This window comes from Canis aureus, chromosome 7 (genome assembly GCF_053574225.1).
Source record: "Canis aureus isolate CA01 chromosome 7, VMU_Caureus_v.1.0, whole genome shotgun sequence".
NCBI classification, from domain to species: domain Eukaryota; kingdom Metazoa; phylum Chordata; class Mammalia; order Carnivora; family Canidae; genus Canis; species Canis aureus.
Window position 1 is genome coordinate 57,980,789 of NC_135617.1, and position 15,483 is coordinate 57,996,271.

The following is a 15,483-nucleotide window of genomic DNA, read 5'->3' on the forward strand; positions in this document are numbered from 1 at the left end:
CTTACATGGAACCAATCTATTTCTTCCAGAGATTAAAACTTTGATTACCCTAAAGATAATTTTTTCCTTCTTCAGTCTAATAACTAAGAAAACTCTAAAGAGTTTGCTGCCATCTACAAAGGACTTCACCTGAGTTACTTCATTTGACTCCTACAGCAGAGATGCAAGCTGGAAGATGTGGAGTGCTGTAGTCATTTGCCAGTATTCACAGAGATGTGGCATAATCAGGGCTCGAACCATGTCTTTTGGTCCAATGCCACATGCTTCTGTTGTGCTAAGTTGCCTCTGCAGTGTCATGGTCAAGGTATACTCCATAGACGTGTTTCTGCAATTCTGTTAGTCATTCATATTTTGCATACTGTGTTCCCTTATATTGAATGGAATTCTTTAGGTACAGTTCCATTATGGATCCTCCTTTTTATAATCTTAGATCATCATAGTTTCTGCCTATTTCTTACACTGTTGTCTGCTTTTTAAAATAATTATAAATTTGGGATGCCTGGGTGGCTCAGTGGTTTAATGCCTGCCTTCAGCCTAGGGTGTGATCACCAGGATCAAGTCCCACGTCGGGCTCCCTGCATCGAGCCTGCTTCTCCTCTTCTTGTATCTCTGCCTCCCTCTGTGTCTCTCATGAATAAATAAATCAAATCTTAAAAAAAAATAAAAATAATAAAGTAATTATAAATCTAATTTATATTGTATCATGAGCTTTTACTTAATTGATTGCTTGGTACTGTTTCTGAGACTGAGGTCATCTGTCTTTATCTTCTTTTTTTTTTAAGATTTGATTTATTTATTCATGAGAGACACACACACAGAGAGGCAGAGACATAGAGTGAGAAGCAGGCACCACGCAGGAACCCCAATGTGGGACTCCATCCCAGGACCATGGGATCACGCCCTGAGCCAAAGGCAGACACTCAACTGCTGAGCCATCCAGGCATCCTATTGTCTGTATCTTCTGAATATTTATGTTGTTTCCATTTAAAGTTGACACCTTGACCATATGAATTTATCTCCTCTCATTCTTTTTTTTTTTTTTAAGATTTTATTTATTTATTCTTGAGAGACAGAGACAGAGACACACACAGAGAGAGGGAGAGGGAGAGAGACAGAGACAGAGACAGAGAGACACAGGCAGAGGGAGAAGCGGGCTCCATGCAGGAACCCCAATGTGGGACTCCATCCCGGGTCTCCAGGATCACGCCCCGGGCCGAAGGCAGCGCTAAACTGCTGAGCCACACAGGCTGCCCTCTCATTCTTGATAGTAAGGATTTGTTGATTTCTCCTATTTCTCTTGAAAAACCAGAGCCAATTGTCAATCATATATAAATACAGATATATTGCTTTTAAGGCCATGTGGCTCTGAGAGCTGGGTTAAGGAAGTAGGATGTTAATAAGCACTTAAAATGTGCACTGTTGTATTCATCTAATAGGTATGTCATCATTTATTTATTCAATACAAATATTTATCCAGTTCTGACATGCACCAACCAAGTCCTTGGGAAACGACTTGATGAAAAATAATCGCTAATATCTATTGAGCTCTTACTGTATGCCTAGCACTGTTTTAATTATTTTATATATATGAACTTGTTTAGCCTTAGTAACAATGCAATGCAGAAGGTACTACTATCTTTGCTTACTTACCAGTGAGGAATTGAAGCACAGGTTCAGTAACTAGTCCAAGGTCAAGTAGGGCTATGAATCTAGAAAATCTGGCTCTAAGGCTTATGCACATAACCACTAAACTGGATTACCGGAAGGGATTGGTAGCAATTCTTATGGAATATAAAATGAACATAGTAATAAAAGACAATGTGGTTTTTAAAAAAGAAATTAACTATAATTTTTCAGATTATTTATTTAATTTCCCTGAGATTTTGTCTTACGTGGTTCATTTAGTCGGTCTTTAAATAATGTATAAGCATTAATCAAGACTTCTTATTTTTAGGATTTCTGAATTCAAGTTATTCAAAACAGTTCCAATTATTTTAGAGGTTCAGGAAACCACACCAGTAATAATCCTCCTGCTTTGCCTCCCTCAATAAGGTGATCCTCCTTTCCATCCTGCTCCCTATGGTGGCTCCTACATGGAAGGGGCATTGTCATCACTATTCTGTTAAGAGAAGTGAAGGCACTTTCCTGCGGTCACATAGCTACTAAGTGGTTAAAAATGTTTGCTGACTCAAACTCTCTGCTCTGCTTGTTCAGGTCTCCCACAGTTCAAACCCTTCCCCTACCTTTTCCTAACTGTGCCCTGGAACAAGTGATTTAATATTTCTGTGCTTCAGTTTGCTCACTTGTAAAATGAATGTAAGAATAACTAACAGTGAAGATTAAATTAAATTATTTGTATAAAGTGCATAGAACATGGCCTGTTTTTGCAAGAATTGCTCAATACAAAGTACCTCCTCTGTGACCTACAGATCTACTTGTTTTTCTTTTCCCTTCCAGTATGCTAGATGGCTTTTGTATTGAGGAGGAATTTTAGTTTTCATTCTAAGCTTAAGGCTCATTCATTTACCTTTACGTATTTGCATTAGCCAGCTGCTCCTTTTATTCAAGACTGTGAAGAACTACCAGCGATCTTTCAGCTGCCTGCTGTTTTTCCATATAGATCAATTAAAGTGATTAGTACTAGAAGTAATAAAGTTGGATGTCTTTAAAAAATGCTTGATGAAAAAAATGCTTGATGATTAAAAAACTACAGTTGCAAAAAGCCTCTGTTGTCTTTAGAAATAGTTATTTTATAGGAATGCTGAAATAAAACTCAGAGAAGGTCCTTTAAGTATAGTGAAATGCAATTAATAAAACAATTTTAACTATGTCTAGAAACACTCAGAAGAATTTTATTCATTTAAAATAGCAATTAAGGGACGCCCCGGTGGCTCAGCGGTTGAGCACCTGCCTTTAACCCCCAGGGTATGATCCTGGAGTCCCCGGATTGAGTCCCATATCGGGCTCCCTGCATGGAGCCTGCTTCCCTCTCGGCCTGTGTCCCTGCCTCTCTCTATCTGTGTCTCTCATGAATAAATAAATAAAATTTAAAAAAATAAAATAGCAATTAAATAATAACATAGTTTCTTTGGGAAGGAGTATGACATACCTTTAAAAGAAGTCATCAGTTTTTCTCTGAACCACCTTTGAAAGTTAAAGCTATTATTAAGTGAACCACTGAGAAATGTTTCATATATAATCTTTAGCAGGGAAGTAAACTATTTCATAAGGATGGCTGTGCTTCTGAAGATCAAGAATTAAGGTTTTGATATTTGCTTTTTTTTTTTTTTAAAGGTAAGTAGACACTTAAATATGCGACTCAAGAAACGAATTGTAGGTCATCGTACTTGATGTAGTTCAAATTGTCATTTAAAATTTTCAGCTTCCGATTATAGACAAATAAGCAAGAAGACATCAGTAGAGATGAAAAAGTAAATTTAAGTATTTTTGGCTGGGGCACTTGGGTGGCTCAGTCAGTTGATTGTCCAACTGTTGATTTCAGCTCTGGTCATGATCTCAGGGTCATGGGGTCTAGCGCTGTGTCAGGCTTTCCACTCAGGGTGTGGCAAAGGGGGAGAGTCTGCGTGAGAATTCTCTCTCTTCCTCTACCCTCTCCCCACTTGCATTCTCTCTCTCTCAAATAAATAAATCTTTAAAAATAAATAAATATATTTTTTAAAGCTCATGTCAGTCCAGATATGCTTTTTTTTTTTTTTAAGACTTTATTTATTTATTCATGAGAGACACACACAGTGAGAGAGGCACAGACACAGGGAGAAACAGGCTCCATGCAGAGAACCCGATGTGGGACTCGATCCCGGGTCTCCAGGATCACATCCTAGGCTTGAAAGCAGCACTAAACCACTGAGGCACCTGGGCTGCCCAACCAGATATGTTTTCACTAGAATAACAGTTGTTAAAGTATAGTCTGAAGACCCATGGTAGTGCCAGGGCCCTTTCAGAGGCCTGTGAAGTAACCACAATGCTAAGATATCTTTCTCATTTTCACTCTCCTTCCCTCACAGGTACATGGTGGAGCTTTCTAGAGGCCATGGAATGTGTGATGATGCCATCACTCTGTTGACTAATGCAATGTGCTCTGTGCATTCTTGTGTTTTAAATTTTGTTTGAATTTTTAATATGTCAGATATCTATTGATGCAAACCAAACAAACAAAAACACTCTGAGATCCTCAGTAATTTTTAAAAAACGTAACAGGTCCCTGTTATGAAACCAAAATGTTTGAGAACCTCTACTCTAGAAAAATAACTTCAGATGGATGAGGGACTCATCTTCCAAATGCTGCTAAATGACCAGCCAGTTGAAGACAGGAAACCACAGACATGGCCATAGAAATGTAATTTTCATTGTCAATAGCATTACTTGATGTGTGTCATGTGGTCAATGGCTCACAGATTTTGTGTCAGTCTCACCCACAAGAATACCACCAGCTCCATGAGGGCGAGGGCTCTGCTGCTTTGTTCATTGCCATCACTCCAGTATCCATGAGACCCCCAGTATGTATTATTGAATGAATGGATTTTATTTTTTTAAAGAATATTTATTTATTTATGAGAGAGAGAGACAGGGTAGGAGGGAAGGAGAGAGAGAGCACAAGGAGGGAGGCAGAGAGAGAGGGAGGAGCAGACTCCCTGCTGAGCAGGGAACCTGATGTGGGATTCGATCCCAGGACCTCAGGATCGTGACTTGAGTGCAAGGCAGATGCTTAATTGACTGAGCCACCTGGCACCCCCGAGTTGATTTTAAACCACGATATTGCAATATTTATAAGCTGTTGACTATGTGCTAATTTCATAATGCGTGTGATCTATCATATTAGCAGCAGCCCGGTGGGGAGGTGCTATTATTCAATTGTGTCTCCATTCCCCAGAAGTGAGGTTCCTTGCCCAGGTCACATAGCTAGTCAGTGGCAGCACAAGGACTGACACATGGGTCTGCGGACCTCATTGCCTGCCCTCCACCTGAACAACTCTGCTATATTGGCTCCTGCCTAGGGCCAGGTACATAGTAGGTATGGCAGGCATCACAAATCTAAAGAATTCGATCTAGAAACAGGTCAGTTCATTCAGGAAGAAAACAAGGAGTTCCAGGGGGAAGGTGGCAGACAGGATCTTGTGTCAAGTTTGGGTCAGAAAGGATGCACTGGAAATGGACCAATAGCCTGACTCCATGACAAAGGGAGGCCACTTCCTGGCTGGTTTCTTGCTTTTTGCTTATGAGGCAGGACTCCCTGTGGTTAAGAAGGGAGGACTCCAGAGCTAGGCTGCTCAGAGTGGAGTCTGTTTGATGGCTGTGCAACCTTTGGCAAATTGCCTAAGCTTCCCTGTTTTTCCATGTAGAGTGAGTGTCATAATATTTTCATCTACCTCGTAGGATTGTTTGAGATTAAATGAACTAATAAGGTATGTGTAACCATTCAGACAATGCATTGCACATAGTAAATTTTATATATGTCTATGTAAATACGAGTTTTTGTTTTTGTTTTTTTTTTATTGGTGATTGTCTGGGACTCATCAGTGTTGAGTGAGAGCAACAGAGATGAATCCATGTTCCAACAGAATCAGTGGCAGGGCTGTTAGGAGGCATGCAGAGCAAGCTGTTAGCGCCCAGGCTCAGGAACCAGAGTTTGGCTACTTGCTCACTATATAATCTTGAATTATTATTTTTTTGCCTTAGCTTCCTCCTCTGTGAAACAGAGAAGAGTGCTCACCTCAATGAATTATAGAAAACAGTGAGTTAATGAATATAAACTGTTTAGTGGAATGTCTGGACCACAGTAAATACTTAACATAGTTCATGTGGTATAATCAAATTATGTCTTCAGTGATTGAAGAATAGGAGTTCAGTCCAGTCTCAAAAATCAACCAAAGAAGTGGCAAATAAAATAGTTATTTAAGACAATAGGATCTTATTTTATTTTTTTAAAGGCTTTATTTACTTATTTGACAGAGAGAGAGAGAGAACGTGTGCACAAGCAGGGGAAGCAACAGAGGGAGAGGGAGAAGCAGACTCCCCCGTGAGCAAGAAGGACCCTAGGATCAGGACCTGAGCCAAAGGCAGGTGCTTAACTGAGCCACCCAGGTGCCCCAAGACAATAGGATTTTAAATTGGGTAATTCAGTCACAGTAAAAACAATGAACTAATGGGGGCTCCCACAGTTTGTACACAAATGGATAGAAAATATACAAAAAATAAAGAAGGCATAGCCCTGTGTATGGATTCTTGAGAGGAAAGGTCAGTCTTCTTTTTTACCTAATGGCTCCATCAGGAGCCACACTAGTGTGAGGGACAGAAAATAGGTTGGGTCAGAGCTGTGGACGAAAGGTCAGGTCTTCAGTAGGTGGGGAGCTCTCATCTTGTCTCTTTTCCTTTCTTTTCTGCTTTTTTTCTCCCCCCCCCAAATTCCTTAATATTGAGAAATGTAAAACAGAAAGACCATAGAACTGGCAGTCTGGAAACCACAGTTTCAGTCTTGGTCTGCCATAACTACCAGTATGACCCTAGAATAAGCCACTGGACCTCCTGGGACCCTGGTCTCCTCATTTGGAAAGAGGGGGGACAAATTAAATTATTTTAAAAGCCCCTTTCTAAGGCTACCTGCATGGCTCAGTGGTTGAGCATCTACTTTTGGCTCAGGTTGTGATCCCCGGGGTGCTGGGATCGAGTACTGCATCGGGCTCCTTGCAGGGAGCCTGCTTCTCTCTCTGCCTATGTCTCTGCTTCTCTCTCTCTCTCTCTCTCTCTGTCTCTCATGAATAAATAAGTAAAATATTTTTTAAAAATGTAAAAGAAAAATAAAGTCTCTTCCTAGCCTTACTCTGGGAATCCACTGGAGCTATCCAGAAACACTGGGACTTCCTGGAATGAAATTAGGAATTCAGATGGTCTAGCATACATGCTTGGGCCCATCCCTTCAAGCAAGGTGCTGGATATCCTGAATGACACATCTGGAGATACCCCAGGAATGAAGGTCCTCATGACCCTGTAACCTGGCAGCCAGGAGAGGACAACCTGAAGCAAGTTTGTGAGCTCTGTCCTAAAGTTACGTATACTTAACAAGTAGTTAGTTATTGTAACATAGCCATCCCTCCCTGTGAAGAATGCCCTTGAGAGCTCCGTCCATCCTGTCCTCTTCACCCGTTATCAGTACCTCATCAGTACTCCTGCGCTCATGTCCCTGCTGTTCATCACATTTTAAAAGTAGCTTCTCAGTCCTTTTAATATTATCAACATCCCTGCCTGGAGATACATGCCCACCTGCACATGGTTTTGTGCAGCCTTTGTGCAGCCTCATAGCAGGCATAGGTCTCCCTCCATATCCTTGACTTCCTCACTAAATTAAGTACATTTCCTCATTATTCTTATTTTCATTCTTGGTGAAATAAAACTGAATTTTCTCAAATGAGTTTGGCTTTGCAACTCAATGGCTCCTTCTTCATTCTTCATCTTCCTTCTCTTTAATGTCAGTAACATTTGAAGCCTCTGCCCAGAACATGTCCTCCTCTGTTAGTGATGACATCCTTTTTCTATGAGACTTTGATTCATTTTCTTTTCCTCTCATTAACTTCCTTCCTTTTTTTTTTTTTAAGATTTTATTTATTTATTCATGAGAGATACAGAGAGGGAGAGAGGAGACGTAGGCAGATAGGAGCAGGCTCCATGCAGGGAGCCCAATGTGGGACTTGATCCTGGGACCCCGGGATCACCCCCTGAGCCTAAGGCAGATGCTTAATCACTGAGCCACCCAGCCACCCAGGCATCCCAACTTCCTTTCTTCTTGATTGCCTACATTTGTCCTATCTTTGGTTTTCACTTTTCCTTTCTAAATATTCTTCCTCACATTGAAAACCAAAACCTAACCCAGTCGATTTAGAGATCTGACTGGTTTTATTAAGGAATTATGAGGGTAGCATCCCATTTAGTAAGTAGAGGGGAGCTTCAAAGAGCTGTATAAGATGGGAAGGTTTTTGTAGGAAGGAGGGTTAGGCCAAAAAGTTATTAGTGAAAGAAAAGGATTGTTTCAGGCAAATCACCCTCCCTTAAAGGAGAAAGACAGGGGGTCTTATTAGGTAGATTATCTCATCTTTGGAGGATGGAGAAGGCCCATATGGCAGATATCCTCATCAGTGCTGATCAGAAAGTTCCTGACTGGGACACCTAGGTGGTTCAGTGGTTGAGTGTCTGCCTTTGGCTCAGGTTGTGATCCCGGGGTCCTGGGATTGAGTCCCACATTGGGCTCCCTGCATGGAGCCTGCTTCTCCCTCTGCCTGTGTCTCTGCCTCTCTGTGACTCTCATGAATGAATAAATAAAATCTTTGAAAAAAAAAAAAAAGAAAGTTCCTGATTGACAGGTTAAGACTATATCATAGAGGGTAGGGGGTGGGGGGAGTGGTTAAAACTGCAGTTAAGTTAGATATTAAATCCAGATTTAGTGACTTGGCTTAAGTGACACTATTTTGAGCCTATAGTTTTCTTTTTAACACTTGGAAATTGTGTCTTTTAACATCTTCATATTCCCTTTAAGCAGATGACTTCCAAATCCTGTATTTTGATAGACTTTTTTTCCCCTTGGTTAGTTATTTATATTATTCACAAGACATTTATTGTGCACCTTGAATAGGGTACTGTGTTGGTGCTAAGGATGTAAAGATGGGTGACTTTCCTTTCGGCAATTCTAATGGTGTCGAATTAAAGTGAGAGGCACCAGGCTGATAAAGCCAACCCAATAAGACAGTGCTAAGATAAAGGATTTTAAAAACTACTTTTGGATTATGGGGAACTAAATAAATCTCCAAGGGCTCTCAGGGAAGGGATTCCCAGATAAGAAGGTCATGGGAGGTGGATCTTGAAGGTTGAGTAGGAGTTTGTGAGCTGTGACATCCCCAGACTTCCTTCTCTTGTATTTCTCTGATATTCTGCTGTCACCTCAAACTCAACATGTCAGAAGTCAAATTCTCCATCTTTCTCCCTAAATTGTATCACCTACTTGACTTTGGTATTTGATTCTTCTCATGAGTCATCCAGAGAATATATTGTAGGCATTTTTGGTTTTTTTTTCTTTTTATTGCTCTGCTGTCAGATAGAAAGTCCTCCCCATTCTTCCTTTGTCTTTTCCTTCAATCATGTCCACTGCCCCTGGTAGCTCCTGTTCTGTCACCTGCTATCTGGGTTACTGCAGTGGACTCTTAGCTGACCAGTCTGCCCAAGGTTGCCTTCTCCATTTAATCTGTGTCTGAAGTCATTGTCACATCAATCTTTTGTAAACACATTTGATTTCATCACTCCTCTCCGCAAAAATAATGGCAACCTGACATTTGTTCAGAGTTTAGTTTGTGAAGTGCCTTTCTTTAAATAATCTCATTTAATTATCACGCCAGTCTTGTGAAAGAAATACTGTACTTTTCTGAAAATCTCTTAAATTTAGGATCCAGTAGTCAGTGAGCTCCTGCAGGCAGAGATGACATTTTGTTCATCTTGGCGCCTTCTGTGTGTAGTGCTGTGTTACTGCAGAAATGATGTCCATTGTGCTATGTGTTTGTTTCTCCCTATTACCTGCACATTGCACGTGCCCCCAAACAATTTTGATCAGAAGTTACTGAAATTAAGTTACAAAAAGGACAATCCCCCCCCCCCCGCCCCGTTCCAGTGCTGATACTGTTTGTCCATATACTCACTGCTCAGCAGTCACCTCCTCAGGCCATGACTGTCACTGTTACTGGACAGCCCTGGAATCTCAGGGTCCCTAAGTTTCTTAACATCCAGTGCTGTGTAGATGCAGAACCATTCTTTATGAATAGCTTTCCTTAATTATGTAACCAAACACTTGTGCACACAGTAGGTTTTTTTATATCATCCTTTCTTTAAAAGATTTATTTATTTGAGAGAGAGAGTGTGAGGGGAGGGGCAGAGGGAGAGGGAGAGAAAGAATCTGAAGCAGACTCCCTGCTGAAGGAAGAATCCCACATGGGGCTCAATCTCACCACCCCGAGATCATGACCTGGGCAGAAATTGAGAGGTGGATGCTTAAGTGACTGTGCCACCCAGGCACCCCTTTTATATCATTCTTAATATCAGACTCAATTTACTTGCTTTGTATGGTTTTCAGTGATGCTCTATGATAGTACAGACCTGGAGAGTCTAAGTGCTCTAGTTTTTCATGTTTAAAAATGTGGGGATTCTGTGGCTTATAATCTGTTCTATTTCCATATCTTGCTTCCCAAATTTATAAGAAAACTGGTCGTAGAAGTGATAACAGTAAGAAAAAACCTTTAAAAAAACATAAATGAAGTAAAACAATTTGGATCTGAATCTGTAAGAATTTGGCATTTTGAAACCTGGCAACACAGATAGCCAGAAACTCTACTCCTGTCTGACAGGAACCAATTTGCATAAAAAGAGCAAATAGCTTTTTTTGGTTGTTATTCGCCTTAGGAAGCCGTAGAACATGATCCAACTTGCATTTTATTTTATTTTTCTCATAATCTATCTTGCATTTTAAAAGGCAGTTTGCTGACATGAAGAATATGATGAACCAGCAGAAGACTTAGAAATGTGCTTGACTTTGCAGTAGCAATTGAAGTTCTTTGCAGCCAAAAGGCTTTGTCAGGCCTTCTTTCCAAGAGCCCCTGCTGCCATCTGCTGGTCGGTGATTCAGCAACAAACTTCTACATGAAGAGATGACAGGGTTGAGTAAGAAGTTACTTTGAGGGCAAAAAATCACCTTGTAATTTAATGACGTTTTAAAAACAGAAGTAAACACTAAAATGAGATGAGGTTACAAATAAATTACTTAGAAAAATATCCTTTTATAGAATCCTGGACATAAAATTAAGATAAAGGAGGGATTTGCCTGGGTCCCCGGGGAAAAGTCGTATCTTTTCCTGTAAAGGAAAGGTATATATGAAGTATGGGAAATGTACTGTGAAGTCAGGTTGTATGAAACAGAGATAGATTTGAAGTGTGGCAAGCTGCAAACCTAGGAACTGTGGAGGTGGATGAGAGAGAATTGGGCTGGGTAGTGGTAGAAGGAGGTTACTGGGGAATTGGAGATAGGCAGGAAAGGTTTCTTAGCCAGTGGTGTTCAAATGCTAGCTGTATCAGAATGCCCCAGAAGGCTTGGTCAGATGAAGATTGTTGGGCCTCATCCAGTGATCAACAGAAATATTTAACAGCTGGCTCATTGGAAAAAAAATACTTTTTGGTTTGTAGCAGTGCCCTATGTCCGTAGTGTCCGTTCTCCCACTATGACTGACTTCAGGCTACCAACATGGCACCACTATGTGCAGAGTCAAGAAGAGATGTGCTGTAAACACCAGCATACAGTATTTCTACCGTACACCTATGCCAGGTGCAAATAACCTCAAGGGCAGAGGTAATAGTAAACTGTAGTTATCGTATTAGGAAGCATGGAATTTTAAATTTTGTGTCCATCCCAGATACAGTTCATTTACTTGAAAGCTTATACAGTTTAATGTTTAGCAGTGGTTGTGTTTAACAGTCAGGTTGTACAATCCCTGGAAATTTCACAATCTGGTCTCTCCAGCGTGGGTGGGAGCTGGCTCCAGCATACAACTGACCCCACCTCCAGAGTGGCCTGGGTAGATTTTGTGGGCCTGGGGGGGGGTCCTAGAATTTGCATCTGTAACATTCTCAGATGGTGCCAGTGCAGCTCTCCATAGCCCATAGGAAGCACTGTGCTAGAACAGAACACCAGAAGGTGACTGGGTGTGTAGGTTGGGTAGGGAAGGGAGGTTCTCTGAGAGGGAATCATTTGAACTGAGCCCTGAACCATGAGACAACTCCGGCCTTGGAAAAGCTGGGATCAAGAGCACCATGTACCACTTGCCTTGGGTAGGAGTGGGGTTACCTCATCCTGTGTGACAGCTGGGAAGGCTATGGTAAAATACAGATATGGGCAGTTATTACAGGAGTGGGAAGTGAACCAGTCCCTGTCTGATTGCTGCTCCTTACTCCCCATGTGGAAGAGGGCAGGCTCCTCAGCTGGGGGTGGGGAAGGACGCTGTGTATTTGAGATGCAAAATAGCCATTTTGGAGTGGGAGAAGAATTAATATTCTAAGGCAATCTATTTAAAATTGGGCGATGTTAAGTGGCCATTGGAGATTTTTGGCTATGAATGTGAGATCAGTTGGCAAGACTTGTGATCTTCCCTAGTAATACTGAGTTGCCAGGGTGCTGGTGCAGAGGGGGTGGGTGAGAGAGGAGCCTGAGCTTGATCAGCTGAGAATCATAGAGAAGGGGCTTTGTGCAGTCATTAAGGCTGCTGGTGAGGCATCCCAGTTATGTGAGGAATTGAGGACGTGGGATGGCCTCGATGCTGGATGCTGGGAAAGTGGGAGCCTCACTGATTGGAGGGCTGAGAGAAATGGAAGAATTGTTGGACAGGTCAGAGAGAGGGATGCTTGAAGTGTTTTCTTTAAAAACTCAAGTTTTCTTTTTTTTTTTTTCCTTCTGCTCTCATCATAATGATACATTTTAGCCCACTACAATATTTAAGATATTTTGTTGAGCTCCTGGGAAATTGATGTATTACAGCAATTTTCCTTTCTTGAAGTTCAAATAAGGTAACAAAGACAATGATACTAACTTGTCTCCCAGATTATTAATGTCAAATGATAGACCAAATGGGAGTGGGATTTGTGCCAGATAGCTGGACTGGAGTTTCAGATCACTTCATAGCTGTGTGGCTCAGGGCACAGCAAAATTGCTCTGAGCCTGAGTTTTCTCATCAGAAAAATGGGTCTGATAGTTTCCCTTATGAAGTGTTGTGAGAGTTAATAGTATGTATAAATCCATGGCACAGTGCCTGGCTCTTAGGAAATGACAGCTTTGTTCTTTTTTTCCAGTGTCATTAGATCGTGAATACAAATACAAATACTTAGGAAAGAGTTTTAGCTTGTTTCTCTGAAATACACCACCCCAAGTGAAATTGAATATGTTGGATCATGTCAATGAGATGTGTATAAAGAATACGAGAAAATTGGTGCATCAGTATTTTACCCTAGCTCCTGAGATTGTTTGGATAACAGGGACTTCAGAACATAACCAGAAGGATTAATAGCAGCTGAATGGGAGAGAGATTTTTTTTCTCTGCAGTACTTGGTTATCATAAATGAAGAGCTTCTTTCTCCTTGTCCAAATTGATATGTCCCTCTGTTGGTTTTATAGAACTAAATTTTAATCTGTGTTCATTTTCATAATCTTTTTTTCATCAATTTGTTTCTCTCTGTTGCCTTTTTAATCAGGAAGCTTAGAAACAAATCACAGATCTTAAAGGAGAATCTTATTTGAGAGCTCTTTGAGCTAACATATGCAAATTAAACCAACAGTGAGACATGGTTTTTATCTCTCCAATCGGCAAAGTGAGGGAAAAGAAAATGATAATACTCAGTAGGGAAGAACGTGCACTGAATCCATGCTTGAAGGATTGTAAATTGGTACCATATTTCTGAAAATCCATTTGATAATACAGCAAGAGTCATAAAAATGCTCATGTATTTTGACACAGCAATTCCCCATTTGAGCATATATTCTAAGGAAATAGTAAAACGATATTGGATAAAGATTTAGGAATAAATGTATTCATTACAATGAAAATAGCAAAATGGGAGATAAACCAAAGTCTAGCCATAGGAGAATGATTTTAAAATGATGACACATCCATACGATAGTAAATGCCATGAAATTGAATCATTTTTCGAAAAGACTGGATATAAAACTGAATGTTTCTCATGATTTCAAGTCTATAAATAGTAAGTACAGAAAAATGTATTGAAATCTATCACAACATGAACCCTGGTTATTCCAGTATAGTAGAAAATTAGATGATTTTCGTTTTGTCCTTTTTTTAAGCCCGTCTACATTTTCCACATCAGAGTAACAATGTGTTATTTTTATATTAAAGATAAAACATTAAGAGATGTTGAACTTATTGATTAAAAGCTACATGACTAGGTCCTTCCATTTTCCAATCCCATTTTTGCTTCCAACAGTTGGATTTCTGCCATTCCTCTACTGGAATTGCACTTTTAGAGGTTGTTTCTGCTTTCAACTGACGGCTCCATGACCCTCAGACTGCTTAATTTCTCTATATCATCTTACGCAATCGATTATCCTTTTATTCTTTGTTAATACTGTTTTTTTTTATTTTTATTTATTTATGATAGTCACACACAGAGAGAGAGAAAGGCAGAGACACAGGCAGAGGGAGAAGCAGGCTCCATGCACTGGGAGCCCGACGTGGGATTCAATCCCGGATCTCCAGGATCACGCCCTGGGCCAAAGGCAGGCGCCAAACCGCTGCGCCACCCAGGGATCCCGTTAATACTGGTTTTATTTAGATATAATTCACATAGAATAAAATTCATCCTTTTAATTTATGTAGTCACTCCTTTATTAAAATACTCTTTAAATTTCTATGGCTGGGCACTATCCTGTTTGTTTATTATTATTATTATTATTATTATTATTATTATTATTATTATTTATTTTAGTCATTGGGTATCACCTCTAGGCCAGGCACCTATTCTCCTAACTTTGCCATTCCTCTTCAGTCTTTGCTCAGTCCTCTTCCTCTTCCCAGCCCTCAAATATTAGCATTTATGAAGCTCTCTTCTCTCTCTCAGCATTGTCCCCAGTTGCTAGTTTAGTAGATGCTCTCAGCTCACCTCAGCCCACTGTATCTCCTCAGTTCCTTCAGTCACGTGCACCACTAATGCTTGCAAGCTCGCAGGTCCAAGGCTAAACTCGCCTCTCCCTGTCCGCAGCCCAGCATTTTCATTCCTGTGCCCCCTTCTGTATTATGAACCTGGTTAATGGTGGCTCAGTCCTACAAGTCAATCACAATAGTTCTAGAGGCACATTTGATTACGACCGTTTTCCTTTATCACCCTGTTTAAGTATCTTGATGCTATATCTTTCAAGCCATTCCTATAGCCAGTGCCCTGGTTTTGCCCTCGTTAGCTTGGCCCCTCTCATGTGGATAATGCAGTCCTCCTGGGGGAGCCTGTCTTTATTTTCCACAAGGATGCCAGGGTCGCATTGCTAATGATAATCCTGCTTGTATTGCTCTTCTGCTCCAAAGCTATTCCATCAGAAGAAAGCTCAAGCTCCTTGGCTCAGGAGACATACAAGACATACATGATCTGATCCCAGACTACTTTTCTAGGCTGACATAGCACTGTAGCACCTGGTAACCCATGTGCAGTCTAGCCCGATTTGAGAACTCATGATCCTTGTACACACAGCCTTCACTTGCCCATCACACTGCACTTATTTCCATCATTCACTTTCACCCCCATCTCTACTCATTAAAATATGACTTATTTTCCAAGACTGGTTCAAGTGATCCACCTTCTAGGAAGTCCTTTGTCATTTCTCTAACCATTAGGAACTTTGCCCACCTTTCACTCCCATAGCTATTTGTCTGAAAACTTCTGGCACTT

General features: G+C 40.7%; 1 protein-coding gene and 1 long non-coding RNA gene across 2 annotated transcripts in view; both read left to right on the forward strand.

Annotated features, from left to right (window-relative positions):
• RCAN2 (regulator of calcineurin 2) overlaps positions 1–15,483 on the forward strand; it is a 260,301-nt gene that overhangs the window by 58,233 nt on the left and 186,585 nt on the right. The gene's annotated exons all lie outside the window — the stretch shown is intronic.
• The window catches only part of LOC144317430 (uncharacterized), a 40,340-nt gene continuing 36,675 nt past the window's right edge, over positions 11,819–15,483 (forward strand). The window contains exon 1 of the long non-coding RNA XR_013383432.1: positions 11,819–12,424. This is a non-coding gene — a long non-coding RNA (uncharacterized LOC144317430). The remainder of the gene's footprint in view (positions 12,425–15,483) is intronic.